The following is a 23,862-nucleotide window of genomic DNA, read 5'->3' on the forward strand; positions in this document are numbered from 1 at the left end:
CTGCTCTCCAGCCTCTCAGCCCCCAGTCTACATGTATATCTAGAATTGTCCTGTCCCAGATGCAGAATCCGGCACTTGCTCACCATACAGCTAGTCTTCAAGGCCTCCCTACTCATAAGGGAGTCAACAGCTCCTCCTAATTCAGTATCATCTGCAAACTTTGTCAGTATGCATTCAAGTCCTGTGTTCAGATCATTTATAAAAACACTGAAGAGAACTGGCCACAAAGCGGAGCCCTGGGGAACCCCACTAGTGACTGGTTGCCAGCCTGATGTAAACCCATTTACTGTAACCCTTTGAGCCTGATTTGTCAGCCAATTGTTCACATGTGATATTATGATTTTATCTAGCTATATGTCAGACATTTTGTTCAGAAGGAAACTGTACGAAACAGTATTGAAAGCTTTGCTGAAATCCAAAAAGGTCACATCTACTTGTTTCCCTTGGTCAACAAGATGGGTGACCTTGTCATAAAAGGAAATTAACTTTATTAAATAGGACGTTCGCCTTGTGAACCTATGTTGGCTGTGACCAACGACTGCATCATCTTTCAAGTATTTCTCATTAACTTCCAGAATAACCTTCTCCATAATTTTACCAGGCACTGAAGTGAGACTGACAGGCCTGTAATTACCAAGGTCTTCTTTCATACCCTTCTTGAAAACTGGGGCAACATGTGTCCCAGTCAAATGGGACCTCTCCAGATTCCCAAAACAATGGAAAAATAACTGAGAGAGGTCTTGTGATAACATTAGCCAGTTCCTTCAGTAGCCTGGGATGAATCCCATCACGCCCCACAGACACTTATGTGCATTCAGCTGGAGCAGCAAATCCTGCACATGTTCAGAGTTGGCTGGGAATTTATCGTTCCCAGAGTCATGGTTTTCCAACTCAGGGTACCCGGGGTTCCACAGCCCATTATCAGTGTTGAAGAAAGGCAAAGGCGGCATTAAATTTCTCTGCTTTACCTACGTCCCTATTTGTGAGGTGAACAACCTCATCAAGTAATGGACCAATGTTATCTCTGGTCCTCCTTTTGCTGTTACCATATTTTAAATATATATATAATATATATATATATATATATATATATATATATATTTGCTTTTAAAGTCTAAGGAAACTGAAAAATAAATACAGATTAAATATATAAGTTTATCTTTTCAGAAATATTATTAGTAGCCAATGTACTAAGTGTCTCTCCTGTGTGCAGCCAACAGTGTGTGAATAAGAACCTTGGCACTGTATTGTGGAAAGCAAATAGCCTGAAGTCCTGTGGCAAGGCTATCTCATCTTCCTAAAAACATATTTCATTCATGGTCTCTTAACTCCAATTATAATGACATAGGCATCACAGAATCTGAAAGAGATCTCACAGCTTTACAACAATACTTGAGGCTTCCAGTACATTCAGAACTATTTGCTCAAGCAGAGAACACATTTACGTTACGCACTGTATGGGCATCTGCTCTGCAATAGAGAACCAAAGAGCCTCCAAAACCAAAGACAATCATACTAACACTAGAATAACTCAACTATTTAATCCCGCTGAGAAGTCTAGGCACAATTTTGCCCATATTGACCCACATATCTGTGCACTGACACTGCTGTCAGAACCTTCTTTCAGGTTAAGAACATCTCAAATATGGTAGTTTGTACTGTATAGACATGCTATACTCTTTCTCTCAGTAGGTTTTGTTTGTGTTAAACACCCCCATAGGCATATAGTCCCAATGGCTGTCGGGTAGGGGCAACAAAGCAAGACTGTCCTATAATGTTCTTGCTTTTCACTTGTGCTGATGATACATATTGTAAAAGGAACAAAGTTTAAAGAGAACATCTACTGAAACTTTTTTTCCCTCTAAACTAATAATCTGAATTGCTGTACTGCCACCTGTTGATAATTTTATGGAAATTCAGAACAGTTCTACATAACAAATACATGAGCTGAAAGAATCATTCTCATGGCAGTATGCTTTGATGTGCACTACATAGAAAATTATTTTCTTCACTTCCGATTTTATTTACCCCATTTCTGCTTACACAGCTGAAGACTTCCCAGCATCCTTTTCTTGTCCAATTACATTACTGTTGTAAGACCATGAAGTACACGTTTAAAAATACCAGAGCGAACGCAACCAAACAATTACTCAAAAAAAGTTTCTATTTTCTAGGCTTCAGAGATGTTAAAAACACCAAAGATTAGGCATTATTCCACTCACGCTGGATAATTTGTTTATTTATGATGGAAGCTTTCTTTCTCAGCAGCTACTTGCAGTGTGGTCTCTGGGCAGTAGCATTCCCAGATAAAAGAAAACATCAGAGACAATAATCCCTCCAAATGAATGAATATCTCCAAAACGTTTTTTCTGGAGCAACACTGATCACAATAAAGATTTGTATGCTATGGCAAGAGAATACCGATGCAGTCCTCAAAACTCATTGCTGGTACCAACTTGCTAGCAGATAACAGTTTATACGTACATACATAATTAACTGAGATCATCTAGAACATGTCTCTCTGTATTTTCTGTACATTGAGTTTAAGACTATCCTCCTAAATTAGGAGCTTTAAAAGGTTAGCAGGGAATATTCTCACTGTTCTTATCACTGTCGTTGGAAGGGAATAAGATTCCTACTTCTGAATGTACATAAATGCCAAATATTCATCATATCCTGCCCTTATGCAATTTGCCATCCTTATGTCCAGCAGCCTCCCCTGTGATTCTTCAATCACAGCAGCGTAAGGGAGAAGTTGTTGGCACAACCCCTGAATGCTTGTTACACCAACAACCGATTTGGGAATACCATTTCCATAAAGACAGTCATCTCTTCAGTCAATCCTTCATGCTCACCACTAGCAAGAAGCAACTTTAGTACTGCATTGCAAATTTCCACTATTTCCAGTGCAGTTCATAACTGCCCCCAGCAAACTGCTTAACCGCATAGCAAACAATAGGAAACGTGATAAAGCACTACTCAAGGTATCTTGAGTCACATCACATTACTCCTAGATGCCAAAAGCTGTATTCTGATCACATGACATGCAGACCGGTGAAGGACTGATTTCTTGTCAATTGACTTGAAGAGATCAAAAGCAAGCGCTGGTTTCAAATCACAAGAGAAATAACATGGACATCTTAAATGATCTTACAAGGAATACAGAGAAGTCGCAATTTTCCTCTGAATATTTATCATGTTCTCAGTGCTAAGTTACAAGATTGTAGAAAAACTCACCTTGCTGTCTGTGCTATGACGTATGATCTGTTCAGTCCAGACTTGCATGGTCATCCTGAGCCGGAGCATCTTTGACAGCTTCCATCTATCTGGTGGAGTACTCTCTCCCCTCCATTTAGCACACAAACACTGGCAAAGAAAGGCATAACAGCTTTCTTTGCATGGCCACCTCTCCGCAATCGCTATCAAGTCCTTCCTCTGAGGGGAGGTGAAGGAGCTGGCACTAAGTGCATGATTTGTGAGTAATCCTGTTGACACACTGACTACATGTTTCTTGTGACACAGGTCCCAAGGCACCCACTGCACATGGTGGTCTCTCAGGTCACCTTTTCAGCAAAAACTTCATTCATGCCAACAAGAGGTGTGGTGTCGCAGCTGGAGATAGCAGGCAGGGCATCTGTCCTCCGCAGAGATCACCATCACCCATCAGGAGATGGCCCTGCCACAGTTCCACTGACCTCTCGCCAGCCGCTAAGTCAGATGAACTGGGGCCAGGACGTCCGAGTAGTTGTGGAGGAGAACCAGACTTCAGCATTACCTTTCCCTTTGGAGAGAGAACATGGGTCATTAATCAGCTAGTTTGAGCCACACTCTGACACTGCTTGTGAATGCAGCCCATGACCCTGGTCAGCTTCCAGAAGACAGGTTTTGGACTTCTTTAGACCAGGACTTAAACTTCCTTCTGGAGAAAGGATGTGCAGGGCACAATTTGCATGAAAGCCAGGTCTCACTCTTCCATTTCCAAGCCCTGCAGATTCTCCCACACACAATGCGCCATCCTGCAAAGAGTGCACTGATGCTGACTCATTGTCTTGGAGGAGTCCTCTCTGACTAGCACTTCTTTACCACTGACCCACAAGATACTACTTAAAACCTCTGATTTACTTTTTTTTTTTTTTTTGTAGAACCTCTTCACATGCAAAAGCACAAAAACACTCTGATGGAGCAAGCACATCCTTTGGGGCCATGGAGGTAGCTTTCCTAGCTGAGCTTCTGCTGTGCCAACCTTACGTCCATATGCAGGCTGCCAAGACCAACTTAATTTTCCACAGGATGGGAGGCAGCCCTTACACACATGTACACTCAGCACCCCAGGCTGCAGTCCCCCTTCACACACCTCCAGTTGCAGAGTACTGAATGCACTTCTCCCTCACCTTTCTATTTACAGACCATCAGCTGAGGTCCAATCACGTTGCAGGTCCTCCCTTCTGGCCTTGGCCACGCAGTCCATCACAGGCAGCACCACAAAGATCCTGATTACTGTAAAAAATATTTTTGTTCCTCACCAGCCATATCCCAAGCAGTCTATAAATGAATAAATTTGAGATGTCTCACATCTATGAGGAGTAGTCAGCATTATTTGAGTGTTCTACTCCATGCCCAACATCACCCTCCTTATTTTTACATTTCTTATTATATTTCACATTTATGTACTTTTCACTAGTATCCCCATCCCCTTCACTTCTTCCACTTTTTGGTCCTGTGAGCACCTGGTTTTCCATAAGTCTACTTCTCTACGCTTCCTCCCCGCTTTGGCATGGGACATTCTCTTTGTTTCTTTTCTAAACACAACAGAATCCATGAGCTAACCCTAAGGAAAGTCAAAGACAGAACTAAGATGTAGGATGCCCCATAATGCTTCCCCAGACTTCATTTTCTGCTCAGACTTCTTGATCCAGATACGTTTTCTTTCTACTTAGTAAGATTCAATAGACTTCTAGCGCTTTATCAGGTTTCCTTTTGAACATACAAACCTCTCTGAATTCACAGCACAGCGTGGCGTAAGTTCCACACAATGCTTAACTCATTGCATATGAGCCTTTGATTTCATCTTGGCTGCTACTAGCTTTATTTCAGACTCTCCCATTTCCTGTTCTGGGAAAGATAATGTATAAAGGATTGTTATCTACTCATGCTCTGGCACACACAGACCAGACCTCTAGGATACTCCCCTTTCAGGTGTCTCTTCTCTGTGTCAAGTTCCAGCCTATTTGATTGCTCCGTTTATGGAAGCTTTTCCTTAGTTTTGATCATAGTTGTTGATCTTCCGCCATTTTCCAGGTCTGGTACACGCATTTTTGTATTAAGATCTGGACAAAACATAGAGATAAATAAAAAAAAAATAAATAACTGAATCATTTCGGTTGGAAGGGACCTCTTAAGATCATGTAATCCAACCCTCCAGAAGCAGGGTCAGGTAGAGCAGGCTGCCTAGGATAATGTCCAGTCATGTTCTGAGTACCTCAGACAACCTGTGGCAGTGTTTGATCACCCTCAGGATAAGGGAGGTTTTCCTTGTTTTCAGATAGTTTCATTATGTGCCCATTGCTTCCTGGCCTGTCACCGAGCACTACTGAGAAACGTATGGCTCAATCTTCTTCATTCCCTCCCATGAGGTATTTCTACACAGTAGTAAGGTTCGCCTGAGCTTTCTCTTTTGAAGGCCAACAGTCCCAGATCTCTCATCCGTACAAAAGGTGCTCCAGTCCCTTACTCATCTTTGTGGCCCTTCAGTGGACTCTCACCAGTAGCTCCATGTCTCTTGTACCGGGGAGCCCAGAACTGGAAATGGCACTGCAGCTGTGGCCTCTCCAGTGCTAGGCAGACAGGAACAATGGCCTCCCTTGACCTGCTGGCAACACTTTGTAATGCGGCCCGGGACACTGTTGGCCTTCTTTGTCACAAGGATGTATTGCTTGCTCAAGTGCAGTAAGCATAGTGATGTTTTCTGTCCTGTTCTCTATTATTTCCTCAATTTCTAATATTTAACTTGCTCTTCCGGCTGCTCCTGAGCCATGAGCTGAATGTTTTGTGGAAGTATCGGGTTACCTGCAAGTTTCATTCATGTGTGGTTATGTGCAGCTCAAAGTCTGCTGTTTTACATAAGAAGCAAGGATCTTCCCTGCACAGACACATTCACATGACTTTATGTCGTTCAACACTGAATTTCATCGTTCCTTTGTCCAGTAAATTTTGCAAAGTCTTTCCAGAATTTCTTATGATCTGCCTTTGTCCTCACTACTCTATCACAAGTGAACTTTCCCAACCTTATCTCTGTTACAAGAATTGCCTTGCATTTAGTTCTGTCTTCTGTTTGCTACCTTTTAACCAAATAGCTTGCCATACAATGATTTTCCTTTCAAGCCTTAGAATTATTACCTTTCAGGAGATACTTTTGTCAGTTTTGTGGATCCAAGTGACTAGGGCAGTCAAAACACCTTTATCCATATGACTGTTAATTCTGTCAAAGATTTCCAATGGATTTTTTAAGGTAGGGTTTTTCCTTCCTAAAGCCACGGTTACTCTTCTTAAGCAGATTACATTTATTCGCATACCTGCTAATTCAATTTTTTTCTCATAACATCTGCTAATTTTCCCAGTTTCCCCATGGAAGCTCTTTTAAACACTGGCTTCCCATTTGTCACCATTCAATTCTCACATATCATGGCATCTTGAAGTGCGAGGTTATATACCCTACTTAGCAATTCAGCTACTTGGGAACTCCTGGGTGAATACTGTCAGTGGCCTGCTATTGTTTGTTTTAAAACTCTGTCCCATAGACACTTTTTAGCCACTTCAGTTTCAAAGAGGTCTTTTGATTTCCTCATGAAGAAAGTTGCCAACATTCTCACTGTATTCCAAAGTGAACCTTTTGGCTTCTTCTACACAAGTAATGAACTAGTTTGCCTTTGGCAGTCTCATCTTCTTTTATCAGACTTTTCTGTATTTGATCATTATCTTACAAACTCTTGGAACATTTCTTTCTCCTGATAGAAGTAAAAAAACGATTCACTATTAGTTTTTGCTAGATTTTTTTTTCTTTGGGGGGTAGGCACCTGTTATTTATTCTTTTTTTTTTCACATTGTATCTTCCATTTTATCTTCTTTTCTTTTTTCTTCATTGAAGGACGTCAACAGCCTTCCTTGCCACGCCAGTTAGCCTCATTAGCTTCTCCTTCTCTTTTCCCTTTTTTAAGACACTGAACACATCAGTGCTGTGTTCACAGTACGGTGTTCCCCTTCACTAACTGTATAACGACCTATCAGGATTTCTCCTGCCCTTTTAGCTTCTTTGCAAAGAGCTTTGTCATTTCTGTGTCACTCTACCTTTTGAAGATGAGCTTATTCTTAAACCTCTCTCTACACTGTTTCATGTCCCTTCTCCATGCCAATCATTGATTCTCCATCTTCTTTCATTCTTCTTGTTTCCCACATTTGTTCTCCACCTCCAACTCACTTTGTTCCTTCTGTTATACTTTCTCCAGTTTACTCCTTCGGTTATACTTTCTCCACTTTCTTCCTTCTGTTATGATCCCTCCACTTTCTGTTTTCAAGGATTTTCAGACATTTACACGATGTGTAATGCAAAACAGAGTAAGCTGTACAATTGTATTAAAATGGAGAAACAGTTGAACGTAACTTTAAAAGGGTCAGTAGGCATTAGTGTTAAACTCCTTATTTATCTCAACTGCTGTTTATCAACCACTGCAAATTCATAGAAAAAAATAAGCTTGGCCAAGAATTCACAGCTGCTTCTCTAGGCTGAACAGCACTGGATCATACACAGGAGAACCTATGTACAAGGACATCAGAAGCATTTTCATTTTTAAGCCACAGAAGGAAGGAGACCACTTACAAAACAGATGTAACAGAAGACATAGGATGTTTCATAGCAAGCTTATCACAATAGATCAGGCAAATGTGTTAACACTACGAGGGTGCAGGCTTCTCCATCCATCCTTAAAACCTTAAACCAAATATAGATATAACTAATGAAAAAGCAGGCAAGGATGGAGCTGGTTTACAGTACGACAGGGGCTGAATGGAGGACAGTATCTACAGGGAGTAAGACACAGAAAAACTTGTGATGTTGATACATCAAATCTAGCATTTCATCAAATCACGAAGCAACTCGAAGTTTATGACTGCCTGAATGGGTGGTAACATACAAATGCAAAGACCAAATCACGGCACAAGAGGGCAGCAGGCAACTGAAAACGGCAAACAGCCCTCCCTGCCTTTAACATTTTATTATATATATTTTTAAATTTAATCTCTCTAACCCCCCAAACATAGGGAAATAATATTCAGAAATATAACTTTACTGGAAAGAGCAACAATGCTCCCATTTCTGAGAAATAATTAATGACCAAAAGTTACAAAGTTGGTTTTATCAATACAAACTAAGATACTTTAGGATACAGGTACCTCCTTCTTAGGAGAAAAATCTAACATTTACCTGCAACGGCCTGAACTCAGTGGAACAGATCTGATCAGCCCTGAAGATAATTTTCTTGGGTTAAGAGGACAATGTCTACGCAGAAAATATTAACTGCAATAGGCTAAAAACAAGGAATAATATGAGTAAAACAACAGAAAACATTATTTTATGCATTAGGTATTTTTAAAGCGTATTGTCATTGTGTTTGAGGACCTCATAAATAATTAATCTGATCAGTATCATTGTTATTCCCTATTTTACAAATGGAAATAATTCAGGCACAAAGCCATTAGACGGCCTTCCCAAAGCCTTATATGCACTCTGTATCAGAGGCATATGGTAAAGCCAACTGAAGCTAATGAATCCAGCACTGTGCCTTTGCCAGGTATGTAAGAAGACACATAAGCATGACACCAAGTGTCCACATTCCTCCTAATGACTCATGCAGTATCCTATGAATACTTTTCACAAGGGGATGAGATACTGTGTTCAGACAACGTGCACTTGGTAATGGCAAAGCCAATTTTAAATTCAGGTGGAATACGTAGCATCTGTAAGGAAATAAGCTAGAATTTTCTACAGTTTTGCTGCCTCTGACACCTATTATCTCTCTTTTCAAGACTGCTTAATAAGTGGAGTATATAAAGACACCAGTAAACACGTCAACGAAGGAAGAAACATCTGGCTTAACTGCTGGTATATTACAAGCAACATCAAGAAAACTAAAGGCCATCTGCCTGGATTCTGTGAGCAAAGAACACACAGGAGACCCAGAAGGCCCATCACAATTTACTCTGCCACTTAAACACATTCTGTGATGAGAACGAACATTTTTCATTTTTGCAAATTGATTTTTTTTATTTTTTTTAAGTTCATTTTGTGGAAAATACCTTGATATCAAGTTTACTTTAACTGAAAACAGACATGAACCTACATGGAAATACCACTACGAAGTTTTAAGACAGTCTGCTGTCGGTTCCCTGTTGTGTTCTCTTTCACAGAGACAGTTCTCCAGTTCAAATGTTATCTACTAATTTCTATTTCCTCTTCCCACATCAACCTCTTTCCCAGCCCTAGTTTACTCCCTCCCCGTTCGTTTTCACTCTTTCCTCTACCCTCCTTCTCTCCTTAGATAAAATCAGTTTAACTAATGGTGCATGACATCTACAACCATTTTGTGTTAACACCTGATAGGAGATAGCATTAGCACATCTTGCCCAACCAAGCCACAGGTCCTTCAGTGTTCAGCAAAGCACTGAAATTATTCTGTCACCACCACACTCTGCTTTTATAAGAAAGTGAAAATGGCGTGTTAGCAATACATAAAACCTTTGCTGTTGGGATACTGAACAGCTAGAAAGAATCTGTTGTCGTTGCTAGCTTCTCAGCTAAATATAGCCTGTTAAACAATCATAAAATGGCAGAAGCCATCTGTATTTTGGAATATACTCACAAAAGCTCTGAAACATCAATACCACACTGGATGATTAGGAGAAATAGCACTTAAAACCAAATATGCATATAAATCACAGAATAACAAGCCAAAAAGAGCTCTTTGCTATCCCTGGAAGCACTGCACTCTCCTTCTAACAGCTTCTAACACATTTTCTCTCTGACAGCAATCATGAGAGCCTGCCCAAACCAAGTGCTAATTTTTGCAAGGAAACACAGCTGGCCCGCAGTCGGCACGCAGTGCGCCGGGGCAGGAAGTGTGGGAGGGCTCAGTGGTTAACACACCTCCAAGTCAGCGCTAAACCTGGCCTCCAAGGTGCTCAGCGCTGCAGTGGCCACCCTTGGCACGGCACAGCACGGCTGCTCTCCGGCCGGGGAGCTGTCAGCCCACTGCTGAAATGCCCACCTAGTGCCTGCAGCCCAACAGTACCTGCCAAACATTCCTTATCGACCTGCTGCCTGCCTCCTTGATGGACACAACGTTTCTGCTCGCATGCTCAGTCTCTTCCGGGGTCCCACGCTCTGGCAGGCAGAGAGCTGCTACACTCTACCCACCATGGTTTTTCAGTTCCTATGTTTACAGCAGTATTTTTAGACAAATGTACATCATCAAGTTTTGTTTGGAGACATGAGCATCAGAAATTCTTGTTCCTCCCCTAACCTCTTTCAACTCGCTCAATCCCAACCCTTCACTGTTGTCTTAGCTGGACAAATGCATCTGTGCCACTGCTCTTCAAACCTGAAATGGGTCAAATTAAAAAAAGCCTTGGTCCCTTTGGAAAAAAAAAAATGAAGTATTTGTGGGGGATTAGTTGGGCGGTATTTTTTTTTTGACTGATCCTTTCCACCATGGCCCTGCAAAAAGCTGAATAAGTACCAAGTAACAACGTGGTTTGGCAGTAATGGTGCTGAAGAACAAACTACTTACTGCATCAAGCTCCCGCTGAACTGGAGCAGGGCTGGTTTTAATCCGTTCCCAGTTCTACCCTCCCAGGAACCCCACTACGGTTGCATTTTTTGGGTGGGAGGCTTGGTGGAACGTGAGGAGGCAGGCTACATTTGATCTGCATCTCATTTCCCTGGCCCAGACAGATGCACTGCACAACCACGTGAAGCAGTACAATGGCACAAGCAGCCAAAGGATGGGATCAAGAATCAAGCATTCAGAAGAAGATGAGCCCGGTCAGCTCAAGGAGTGCTCACTTGTCCTCCTTACGCATAAACGTTCTGCATCATAGTAAGACTTTCCTTAAAAAGACTTTTTACAAGGCAAACTCAGAAGTAGAACAGGCTGGGAATTTTTTAGTGAAAAGTTTTTCCACTGGAGGATAACAAATTTGTTGAAACCGAAACTTTTCTTTGCAACTTTCGTTGAAACAGTTTGACAAATCTTTCAACAATAACCATTTCTCAGGTCCAGAGTGGAATTTCTGTTAAAAACAAGAGCCAGCACACCAGAGCAGACAGCAGCTTTCTGGTGTGGGGCATTCAACAGGGAAGTGACTGTTGGAATTGGGGTCTAATCCCTGTTCTGCTTGATTTGGCTTGTGTGTTTGGACATGCTCCACCAACATCCCTGAGGAGGTGCCTACTTAACGGGCTAATGAATGCCATTGATCAGCATTTTTTTAAATTAAAATAGTTGAAAGTGTCCAACTTCATTTCAGTGTGACATAGGGGAAAAAAATGTTAAAATTGAGAAAATGGCATTTCTGTGAGATGGGAAACTATTTTCGAGCTAGTTCTATCTGGTTCTCATAAGCTTTATCTCATGGTTGACACAATGCTCTGGCAAATTTCCCAGTCTGATACACGTACCTTGTTTACCCTTTAAGTAAAATGCAGTGGGCGGCACAGTGATGAATGTCAAATGAAGAATAGCTGAGGTATAACAGCACCAACAGCAAATGCCTTTATGGAATAAAACAAGCTGGAGGTTGAAAAGTCAATGGGAGAACCAAAATGGATAATAATCTAATTTAAAACTTCTCCATGAAAGTTTCCATATGAGTATCAATCCATCAATAACCCATTTCACAATCAAAAGCACCCAAGGTGTTTTCCCAGCCCCCACGGATGTCCTTATTTTCCACCAAGACGAAGCACCAACACAAGTAATTCACTTCAGCACCAAGTCAGATATCAGCAGTCACATGACTTTGGATAACTCATGCTCAGTTTTCAAGTTAAAGAACGATGATTTATGCTTTAAAATATATCATAAACATATTTCAAACTACTTCAAACTTCAGATGAATAGCTCTATACCTATGGAACACTATTTTATGCTTTTAGTCATAAACTATGATTAAAATGGTGGTTCCTTCTCTTGTTCTATTTGAATGTTGCCCACGTACCAAAAATTATCCAGACATAGGTGACTTGCTAAACATCTCACAGTTCACATAATGCAGCATACACATGCCCCAAATCCTCTTAACCCTAGAGATGGATAATTAAACAATTTACGTGAACGTGCCACATTTCACTTGTCACAGGCACACTCTTTTACTGCCTCTCCAACAATTAATACTGATTAGTTAGACAGCATCTTTAAAGAGCTAGGACTACACTGGTAAATAAACAGGACAAAAAAAGATCAATATTATGACGTGAAAAATAATGAAGTTGGCAGTATTTTACTCATCACGTAGCCAGTGTCATTTCAAAAACAGCATTTTTCCTTTAAGCGCTGTCACCAGGCCCACACATAGTCTATAAGTGGTGTTATACAGTAAGTAACATGATCTTTCAGCTTAGTCCTTAGTGCAAGAAATTACATTCCTATTTCTGTAATTATTTCTAGCAGATGTTTTGGAGATCTCTCTCTCTAAGCTCAATGTCTGGGGATGTGTTTTTATAGGGGTAAACTGAAATACTGGTAGAGGGGAATTTTCAAAACAGCATGGTTTTGAGCCAGCTTGAATTGTACACTCTTCGAATCCCATTGCAACAACAGTTGCAGAAACAGTAATTCAGTGCTACTTACCAACTTAATTTTTTTTTAATTCTTTTGACATTACTGAGTTTTTGGAGTTCCAAATTTCCCTTTTCACCACACCCAAGTTAATGGATACAAATAAAAATCAGTCATGTTGATGGGCTCTAGCACATGTCCCTAAATGCGGACAGTGGTTAGATCTCAGACTCAGACTTGTGATAACCAAAATCATACCAGACGTGGCCCACTTCTATTTTTTTATTTACATGCATTTTATCAATTTCAGCTGTTTTGCAACACAACAAACATGCAACAGCAGCTTCCCTACCACACTTGCAGTTGTGGATTGGATGACAGTTCTAAGACCTTGCTTGTAAATCCAAATTGGATGTTTGTTTGTGTACTTAAGCCTTTTAATTTCTAACACCAAATATCACTTTCAGACCTACCCAAGAGTAAGTTCTCGTCTCAGCTATCCAAGTGTAATTCAAATTGCCATTTGAAAGTGAATTCAAATGTGGCATACAAAAATCATTTCCAAAGGAAATTCATGCGAAGTGTTCCTAGCCTCACAAAACCCTTTTCAACAGTATTAAATATGTTTGTAATACTCAGATTCCTCCAAACAGACTGTCCAAGTCATCAAACACAAAAACAGTAACATGCACGTGACTAGAGCTGCCTGAAAATGTTAAGAAGGCAAATTAAGAGAAAGCTAAATTGCCAAGCTTTCTAACACATCTTGATATAAGAGCAGTAGGAAAAGCAGTAGGAAACCACTGGGAGATCCAAAATATCGTATTGCTTTGTCTCATCTAGCAACATGTGTATTACAGGATTATTACATTGCAGCCATTACGACACCTCAGAACGAAGAAAAGCAGATGAAAGAACATTTAGGGAAGCAGCTTTTAAACTAGTGAAAAACTCGCTTGTAATTTTAAGAGTTTTCAGCAATTTCAGTGATTTTCTTCTTTCTTTATCAAAACCACAGCATAACTGCTGTTCGCTGTGAGGCAGAATCTCCTATGCGTTCAGCTGTTTTATCTGTGCTACATTCCCATCAGCAAAGGCTTCCTCTCCTCTAGACTACATGCGAGAAAGAGCAAGAGGGGCTAAGAAGAGCTGAAGACACAAATGCTGACACGCCTCACAGAACAGGCACAACTGAGAAAGAGTGGTTGTTTTGTGGATTGTGTCCTCCTTATGCCCTAGCATTTTAATGAAGGTATCTTATTGAACACTGTCAGTAGTAGTTTACTCTCAGTGTTGCAAGTTGGACAAAGGATACATGTCCGATTCACCTTCTCTAACTACGTACACAAAAGATCTGTTTTAAACTCACAGCATGATAATTTGCTAACGCCGTTTGGCTTGTGCCTGACACTGCCTCTGTGTGCCGTCACTGAAGAATAAATTAACCACCTCTTTCAATCAGTATTGTGGAAGTAATACCAGGTGGACTCATTTAATGTTTTTATTTGTCCTGTACCAACCCACCTTCCTAGTAATTACTCTCTATTTACTCCTGATTTTGCACTCTAAGGTTTTTAATTCCCATTTTATCCTGCAAGATTTAAATGTAAGGAATAGATTCTCACTGGCAAAACAGAAGCACCATGGTCAACATCTCTCAAAAAAGCAAGTCTTAGTAGTGTCAGATATACAGCAAACTGGGATAATTTCACCTGACAAGAGAAAGTTGCTTAGACGTCCCTATTACAGCTACATTGATTTCCACTCTAGAAGTTAAACGAACCTGGGAGGTGGTCCCAAGCAGGCTAAAGGAGGCTCTGGATGGAGATATTGCTCTTGTGGCTTTCTCACTACCAGTGTGCCAGTGGCTTAGTAAGGCAGGCTCAGGAAACAACCCGATGGGGATTGCCCCTGCTGTTTCCATTGATTGCATTCTCCATAGAGGCAGCCTCAACAGATGTATGCCATCACACACCACTTCTGGTCAGAGCAGACTACAAGAGGAGGCTGAGCAGCGAGTTAGCTCTGCTGGCTGAAACTCCCCAGCCTTGTCAGTTAAGGGAACAGCAGCTCACCAGGAACCAATGTGACATTTTGTGCCTTTGGAGGAGGAAAGGGTAGAAGGACTGCTGTCTTGTCATACATCTCACTTCACATATTATTTGCCATTACAATAGTGAGCTTAAACCAGAGACTCTCAAAAATTAGTAATATGATTTAGTTGTTTCTTTAATTGTTCTTTAATGGTAGGACCATTTCATCTAAAGGCTCTGGAAAGACTATTCCAAGATCATCAGCTTCACTCATTTCTTCACTGAAAAGGTTGCGGAGCATTGGAACATGCTGTCCAGGGAAGTGGTTAAGTCACCATTCCCAGAGGTATTTAAAAGATATGTAGATGTGGTGCTTAGAGACACGGTTTAGTGACAGACACGGCAGTGTTAGGTTAGCAGTTGGACCTGATGATCTTAGAGGTCTCCTTCAACCTAATGATTCTATGATTATCTGTGGGAGAAACCAAGGCATGGGTTTTGGATGCTTTTACCACACAAGGGTCATGTCCGAAGGCCTTGCATTCAGTAGAGGCAACAAAACAAAATACTGTACATCAACTGCCCCTTTGTAACCCACTGCTCAGTAAAGGGAAGCTTACCTGATGGTAACTGCTCCTGTGCAAGCCTCTACCTTATAGACTGCAGCAGCTTAACTCCCAGTGGAAGGAGAAAATGTCTTACTGCCTGAGGGTATCTAGTTTCTGTCTAGAGCCATGGCTGTAGTGTTAAGCATGTACGAGTTCTCAGGCTGAGGTTTTTCTTAGATTTCAGAGATTGCAGACAGGCTTGACAGACTGGTATCCTGGTATAAATGCACTGCATGTTTCTTGACTCCTGTAAGTGGATATGAAGCAAGAAACAAAATTTTTATGACATGGGATTTCAAGTTCCACAATTCCAAACTTCCCTGGCTGGTACTACAATCTAATTAGAATTCTATAATTCCAAGGAGAAATTTTCTCCCTTCGTGTATCTGTATCACTCTAGTTAAAAGTCTAACCTGACAATGAGCTGCTAAGATAACAGGACACTTTGTGAGACAAAGCTTAGCATGTAGCCCCTCAGCAGGGGATCACAGCAAGGATACGCACATTCAGGAAGCATCCAATGGTTAATGAAAAATAATGTATCCTGAAATCTCAGGCTGAAATGCTCCAGTGTGGAGCACACTTGGCTTTACAGGGACCCTTTGCTGACTTTCTAAAGCAGCCCAGTCAAGTGTCAATGGCAGTCACCTTTACACCACTCCTTTAAACTACCATCCTCACACCTGTGTCATGGGGGTTCTTCTGCTTCCATTTACTTCTCCCATTCTCAGCAGCAGGCTCTCTGACTGTCAAGCTCTCTCAAACTGATTTCTAGACTACTGTCTCTGGCCTTCCTATCTGCTATAATATCCAGCCCTCTAGCACAAAAGAGAGGAAATCAGCAGATTCTTGAGTTGGCAGGTGCACCACAGCGTAAGTAATGTAACTGTCTTGTAACAGGCTGCAGTCTTCTGCATACAATCCCTCACCTTTTGGAGATGCTAATACATCAAAAGCTGTTACACATAATAGCACAGATAAGTCTATTGCATCTGGTAAGAGTTATTTTTCCTCACAGGAAAAGCTGGGAGCACAGGAGTTGATTTTTCTCTTCCTCCCTTGGGAATTAACTTAGAAATCATTAAAACACTACAGACACAACGTATGAGATGACTGAAACATACTGCAGGAAAATACAGTAGCCATTACTTTTTTGCTGTGGAACAGCCCTGGGACAGGTTTGTACAAGATCAGGGGTAATGACAACCACCTTCTCTGAAAGCACTGGGATTTGATTAAAGTGAGAACAGCTGGTGCTCCATGCCATAGAGAGAACATACAGACTAAACCCTGCATATAACAGACACCCATATTCAGCAGACAGATAGGGAGGCACCAGTAGGTGGTGCCCTAGAACAGGCACTGCAACACCTCCGGAGGTTTGCTGAGCACCACGCAATGGCTCATCATCCTCAGCAGAAAGCAGCTCCTCTGCAAGGTGCTCTTCTTACCAGTTAGTGTCCCTGAAAGTCAGGAGCAGATCATTTCAGTTTCCATAATTATCAATTTCCAAAGTACCAATTCACTTAATGAAAAAAAAGCTTTTATTAAAAAGTTAATCATAGGAAAAGCTTGCAAACAGCAAAGCTCCTTTACAAGAAATCCTTCAGAGAATATGACTAATGTACCTGTACTTTTTAAATATTATAAAACATTGAGTCAAGGCCTACTCATTTTCTGATTTTTTCTTTTGTTGTTTTCTCTTTACAAACTTTCAATCATTTTCTGGATGGAAAAAAACATCACACTAGTTTCTGAATACAAGTAAAAGTCCTTTCACTTTTAATTAGAATTCAGGATTCTCACAAGTGCTACAGTGTAAGAGGCCCCTGTTGCCTACAGCAGGAAGAGAACTGCTTTTCAGTGCGCTGCTTGGTACATCTGGAGTTCTCCCACATCCAGTGAGTTTGAACTCACTTTCAATGAGCTTGAGCTTTTCTCTCTGCATCCACTGATGTACAGAGGATGCCCAGATGCACACAGATTTAAAATAAATGTTTGAGCCTTTGCATGTATATATTGACAAGAAAGAGGCAAACTCTTTTCAGTGTCAGTCACTGCTTGTGTGCATGCTGAAGATTTAGTCTGTGAGCTCCTAATCACTGGTACAATGGCAGTTACCTGAAGCATATTTTAGCATGGTTTAAAAAGCTTAATATTAGAAACACAGAATGGTTTGGATTGGAAGGGACCTTAAAGATCACCTAAGTCCAACCCCCCTGCCATTAGTACTCTCCAATTCCTCAACATTTTTGGGATTCTATGCTACTGTATAAATAATGAATTGCATAGAAAGGAATATTAAAATAATATTAGCATGAAAAAGAGAAGAACTCAAACGTTATTGCTTGCCAATGCGTTTCCTGTGCAGACATGCTGCAAGGGCTTTAATTCTGTATTTTCTGAGGAATGGCTACATTCACTTAGTAGTAACAATGCACCTCCCCTCCCAGGAGCTGCCAGAGCTGATCAGCTTTTCAGTCTTCAAACCCAGATTCCTTGTGCCACTGGCAGAGCCCTTCTCAGTAACATCCTTCTGCCCAGCTATGTCCACCAGCCTCCCCGCACCCTAAGGCAGGCCCCAGACACAAGCCCTCACCTTTCTTGGAGCCCCAAGCCTCCTGCCGCACCCTGTGCCCTACACCCTGAAGGCATCCCTCCGAGTCTTGTTTCCCCACCGCACGAGCACCACTTCCTCTCCCAGTCCCAGTTGCTCTCCCTCAACCCTCCACTACATACCCCATTACCGTTCCCAGTCTGCTCTCCTCTGCAGCCAAGGATAGCTCATTTTCTCTTCTCTATCTCAGTCAAGCTCAAGGAACACTTCAAGATATGAAGAGCTTGTTTCCTAACTCATCGGCCTCCAAAAACGAATACAACTTCTTCTTGGCGCTAAACCATTTCTGCAGAGAGGGAGACTGGAAATAAATTGAAAGGAAAAGAAAAGGTTAAGATATTTAGGAACTGAAGAGTTTTAGTTTCCTCTTATAGGACAGTTTTAAATATTATTGAAAACAATGCAAATTTAAACATAAAGAATTATTTTTTTTAATATTGTTTAAAATCTCACAACAAAGTATGTTTTTTTTTCCAATTTTTTTTCCTTAGAGCTTTTTTTTGATGATTCATGCTGATAGTCACTAAGGTAAAAAAGACTCTATTTAAACAATCATGAAATAATACAATACTTTCTGCTGGCCTTATTTTATGAAGTGGCAGACCCATTCTTGCTTGCTGTTTCAACCACATAGAATAATGACTTCTTTTCACTTTTGTAGTTTCCAGTTTCAGCATTAAATTAGATAGCCTAGCCTACTTTAAGTTCCCCATTAATGAAAGACTAATCCATACAAAAAGTGTGTGAGAAATTTAACGAGTCTATAATAATATTAATCACCTATAATATTAATTATGCTTTTGCTAACTTGTGCTGAGTATTTATGCTTCCTGTTTAACATCAGAAATTTGTCTCTCCCGGATCTTGGTTTCATTCTTTGTATTTTTCTTAGGCATTTAAATGGAATCTTTTGACATTTTTGTTTAGCCACATACAGCTAAGGTTTTTGGAGGCACGGTAATAAAACTGCTTTATGAGACAGCCATAAAATATACAGTATCGTATAAAAATATTCCTCCAGTTTCTTTGAATGTAGAATTTGAACACCTATTTTCACAGATATCAGACTTTGTTATACCTCATGCACCAACTGGAGAATTAAGTCTCACATTTAACAAAGGGATTTCCCCTTTCTTTCCCTAGGCACTAACCACATGTAGAATAGACATAAGCTATCAATTACATGGTCCCTGTGTTAAATACGTAAACTCCCAGTGAATCAACAGGACTGGAAAAAAACACAGCGCCTTGCAAGGAAGACACATAGGCTTGCCTGCTAGCTCTATGATCTGACTGCTGGATTACTGGCTTTTTTCCCCATCTTTTTAAACTATGACTATACAGACTCTGTCATGTAATAGATCATGAAAACCAGAATACATTTAATAACCATTAGTGAGCTCTTCATTACCACAGAAGCAGTACTCACTAGTAAGAAAGAGGACAAGAATAAAGAAACAGTGGTAGGGAAAATCATTATAATAGAAAACACTCCAAAAATAACATCTTGAATGTTACTAAAGGACCTAGGTTGGGAAGGTAGCAGTACTGCCCCTCTAGTCAACAGTCCCTGGATGAGGTACTACTATCTCAGTTTGCAAAAGCCTGCTAATGGTCTGAAGGTGGATATACAATTGGCTGACCAGGCACTGTTACGAGCACTCTTGGCACATGAGAGACTTACAGCACGCTCAGGACAGCGTTATTCTGCACAGATGTAAAATTGTGCAAGTACTCCTAGTAGTCAAAACCAGACTCACTCTCCAGATAATGCTGCATAGGAAGAGTTTCGGTAGCGAGGCAAGAAAACCCAACTTTTGCTCTCTACCTTCACTCTAAGTCCCATGAAATTCCTTGATAAAGATTTCCTATCACTAGCTTCCAAAACCTGACATAATCAGTGTAACAGAGACCAGCAACAGACCCTCAAATCTCCTACCCTTAAACTAAAGGCAGCGAGTGAATCTCAAGTATGAGGTGTCACTTTGAAGACTGTTCTGAGACACAACACTTTTTTTTACCCTTTATACATTACTATAGTGTTCATATCACATACTCTCTCTTCCTCTTGGGCTATGAACTGGAATTTAACTTTGGACCTTGACAGACAGAGCAATGACATCTACTTTCAAGAGCTGCTTACAGGATTACGCAAACTTTTACACATCAGTACACACATTAGTGTACACAGAGTAATTTTACACGTTAGCATTATCACTGCCTAGTTGCTAAATCAGTAAGTTGCAAACAAGATAACTAACCGCACCTTAGATGCTGGTGTATAAATTGTAATTTTTACCTTTACAATCCAAAAGTGAAACGTAATAAAGTAACAAGATTTTTTGGGGAACGAAGGGAGATTTCCTCTAGAGGGGTAGGCTTTTTCAGAACTACATGTCACCCTTACTACTATTGTTAAAGCTAAAGTGCATTATTTTATCACCAATTCCAGTGGGAAAAAAGAGAGCCAACATTAGGAGATATTTCTAAGATAAAATGTCCAAAGCTGTACATTACAATGAAGCAAATTATCAATGCAAAGCACTTCCTGGTTTCTGTGAGATCAGGATTAGGGCTGGATTATTCACAAGTAGGCACAAAGTTCCTGCAAAAAGTAGTGGTGAAATTTCATTCTCAGGTACTCACGAGGAAGATTAAAGCAGGACTCAGCAACTTCCCCTGGTAACAGGGGAGGCAATGTCATAGCTAGAATGACAACATGGGAGTTTCTAAACCACATCCCTGCTTAAAGTCAGAGTTCACCTCACCAGGTAATCCTACAAAAACCTGTCAGGATTGGACAGAACGGAAGAAATTACTATACAGTCATCTAGGAGAGCAAGAAGCATGAGACTGTGCATCCAACTGAACAGGCATGAGAGGAAAAACCCTGAATTACCACAAGCAGGGATATACCATACGCCATAGGGGGAAACCCCTGTGTTCTACATATGAATCACATCTGTTAATAATGAAATTATAACCCAAACCACAAAGGGTATTCTGTGTTCACTCTGACAAACTTTTTTTTTTCTAATTAAAAAGGTAGAAAACGGGGTCATAATGGTTATTTTTCTTGCACTCTAAGAGAACACTGCCTCAATCCCACAGACATGGGATATGATGTTTGTGAGGTACTAGTAGATCAGGCTTTAGCATGGGAAGACAAGCTGGTATTTCAAATGAGTATTCTAAACAAAACAAAACTCTAGACAGTTTTCTTGGTGCTTAAATCAAGGATAACTATTTAGCCTAAAGTAACTGACAGAAAACAAACAAACAAACGAGAAAGCACACTTCACTGTACTAGAGCTACATCATTACCTGAATCAGAAGCCCCTGGTCCTTTACTCATACACTTTTTTCTTCTCTCACATTTGGTCGTTAAGCCACAGGAACGGCCGCTCTCTGAACGCCCTGGGTCACAGGACCCTGACTGGGGTCCCTACATATCACCGTAACCTAAGCTGTAAAGTATATGCAACACGAGGGAGAGCATCTGAAAACTCCAATATTTTTAACTATTTTTTATGTAATGCTCATGAACACAGCTGCAGAGAAAACTGCTGCGGAGAGCCTCTACATGTCATGGTCCTAACTGATTCAGAACGTTGATTCTATTCTTGGAAAATGTAGCCTATGAAATGACACAACCTGTCTCCATTATCTTCTTAAAACACCTCACCTGCATGTTGTGCTCCACAAGCTGAATGATTCTCCTGAAATTACAGTCATTAATAGCATGAGATACGCAGCAACATCTTATTTCACAAACAAATGCACAAAATTTCAAGCGCTGAAAGATTCAAGGTGAAAATCTCCACCTGAAATTTGATGCAAATTTCCCTTACACACTATTTCTGTATTACTATTTACCCTGTGCACTATCAATTTGGATCTATCAAAATAACAGGGTTTCTCCATTAACCTACCAACATAGTTGAAGTCTAGGTTTAAAGTGGAAAAGCAGTGGACTCAAATTTTGAAGCCTCAACCATATTTTTGAAGAAGTGATATTTTTTCATTTGGGAATAAATGCAACAAGAGAAAACAAAGCAAAACAAAACAACCAACAACCAATCCAACTACCACGATCTTTTGTATAATGTATGTCACGGTGTTTCAAAAAAGCACACTGAAGACTATACAGTTCTCTTACTACTCAGTATTTTCTACAGAATTTGAATCATGTTTGATCTTCCACATGAAGAATCACAATTGTTCCAACATGACAGTCACTTCTAATGCTTTTGGCATCTACTGAAGTAAGAAATTTGGCATAACGTCTACAAAAATGAAGAAAAGAGGTGCAATATTAGGACAAATCCTAAAATTCAATAGCTCATTTTCATACCTCCTACGAACTAGAAAATGGATTCTTGGATTAAAAAAAGTCAGAAAAAACCTCTTGTGCCTTCCTCTAGGTGTTGCCATCTGAACAAATGGCACCTTCCCAGGAAGGAACTCCTTTTCTCCTGCCATTACTTCTTGCCTCTACTTAGTAAGTTTTCACATTTTCTTGATTTTTTTTCTTTAAAGATAGGTTTTAATGTCTACTATTATCAGGTGATATCAGCTGCCTTTTAAAAGGTATAATGACTTGCCTCTGCGATCAAGGAACGTGATTTTTTTTTTTTTTTTTAATCAAACCTCTCACCAAAAAGGGAAGAGAATCACCCATAAATACACGTAACTGTAACAGCCTCAATCTTCAGATGTTCATACTAACGACAAAGTTTTACAGTCCAGTACCACGAAAGGAACAGGACAATCCGTCAGCATTAAATCTCTTTTTAAAAGAACCAGAATAAAAACCTGAAGCTAATTTCATGTCAAAATACATTTTGAAAATAAAACAAACAAACAAAAAAAAAACAAACCAACCTATACCACACTTAATCACAAAATCTTTTGAAATAGGAGTTGTTTCACAGAGGTAATGTTTCATTTCCTTCTGGAAATGTCATGAGCTTTTCCCCTGGGGTACTCGAAGGCTGATCAAAGCCATCCATTTTGCACAGAAAGCTTATTAGAAGAAAAGACTTCTAACAAAGTAGAAATTACAAGCCAGTGGCTAAAGTCTACTACTTTATTTTAGTATCTGGCTCAAATTTCCACACCTCCATTTAGGAATAAATGGCTTGTGATAGGTCACACTGTCCATTAAAGATTGAAAAATACTACAGAAGAATGATGTGCAATAAATATATTACGCAGATTTAACATCAAAATAATAGCAAACATCTTCCAAGAGTCTAACAACATTATCACATCTTCACTTCTCCTCTTCTAACCTCAGTTTTAAATGAATGCACTGGATAGATGAATCCTTTATGCCTATTGTGATAATATATGGCAGCCGTTTCATACACTCTGCATCTATGGTGTAATTATCCCTCTACGAAATCCTGAAGCACCCCGGAGAACTGTGTCCTATTTGTATTGGTAGTACTAATGGGTGATATTCTGCATCAGATTGAAGTATTTTGCTTATCTCTTTTCCAGAGATGGAAGGTGCCTTGACATTTTCTGTATGCATTTTTCCCAACCCACTCTCCTCTCCCATCCCAGGCTCTCTTCTGCTGCAGTGCTGCCTTTCAGGAAGCACCACCTTAACATCGGGATATAAACGTCTGGTCCATTCCATTGACAGATCATCCCATAGGGAAAACCATTAGGTGAGTACAATCTAGAAAGGTACAGTCATTTTTAGACTTGTTGCAGTGACTGGTATTCTCTGTGGTTAAAAATGGAACTTTTCACCGATCACACGTTCA

At 40.3% G+C, this 23,862-nt stretch overlaps 1 long non-coding RNA gene across 5 annotated transcripts in view; it reads right to left on the bottom strand.

Annotated features, from left to right (window-relative positions):
• LOC118251293 (uncharacterized) overlaps nucleotides 1–23,862 on the bottom strand; it is a 72,343-nt gene that overhangs the window by 21,849 nt on the left and 26,632 nt on the right. For 2 of the 5 annotated variants that reach the window (XR_004779745.2, XR_004779743.2), the window contains exons 2-5: nucleotides 18,208–18,386; nucleotides 15,481–15,715; nucleotides 4,392–5,327; nucleotides 3,238–3,781 (exon numbers count right to left, since the gene is read on the bottom strand). This is a non-coding gene — a long non-coding RNA (uncharacterized LOC118251293). Of the gene's footprint in view, nucleotides 1–3,237; nucleotides 3,782–4,391; nucleotides 5,328–8,476; nucleotides 8,580–15,480; nucleotides 15,716–18,207; nucleotides 18,387–23,862 lie in introns of all 5 variants that reach the window. The other 3 variants (XR_004779744.2, XR_004779748.2, XR_004779751.2) reach the window with 3 other exon arrangements.

Source organism: Cygnus atratus, chromosome 4 (genome assembly GCF_013377495.2).
Source record: "Cygnus atratus isolate AKBS03 ecotype Queensland, Australia chromosome 4, CAtr_DNAZoo_HiC_assembly, whole genome shotgun sequence".
Lineage (NCBI taxonomy): Eukaryota > Metazoa > Chordata > Aves > Anseriformes > Anatidae > Cygnus > Cygnus atratus.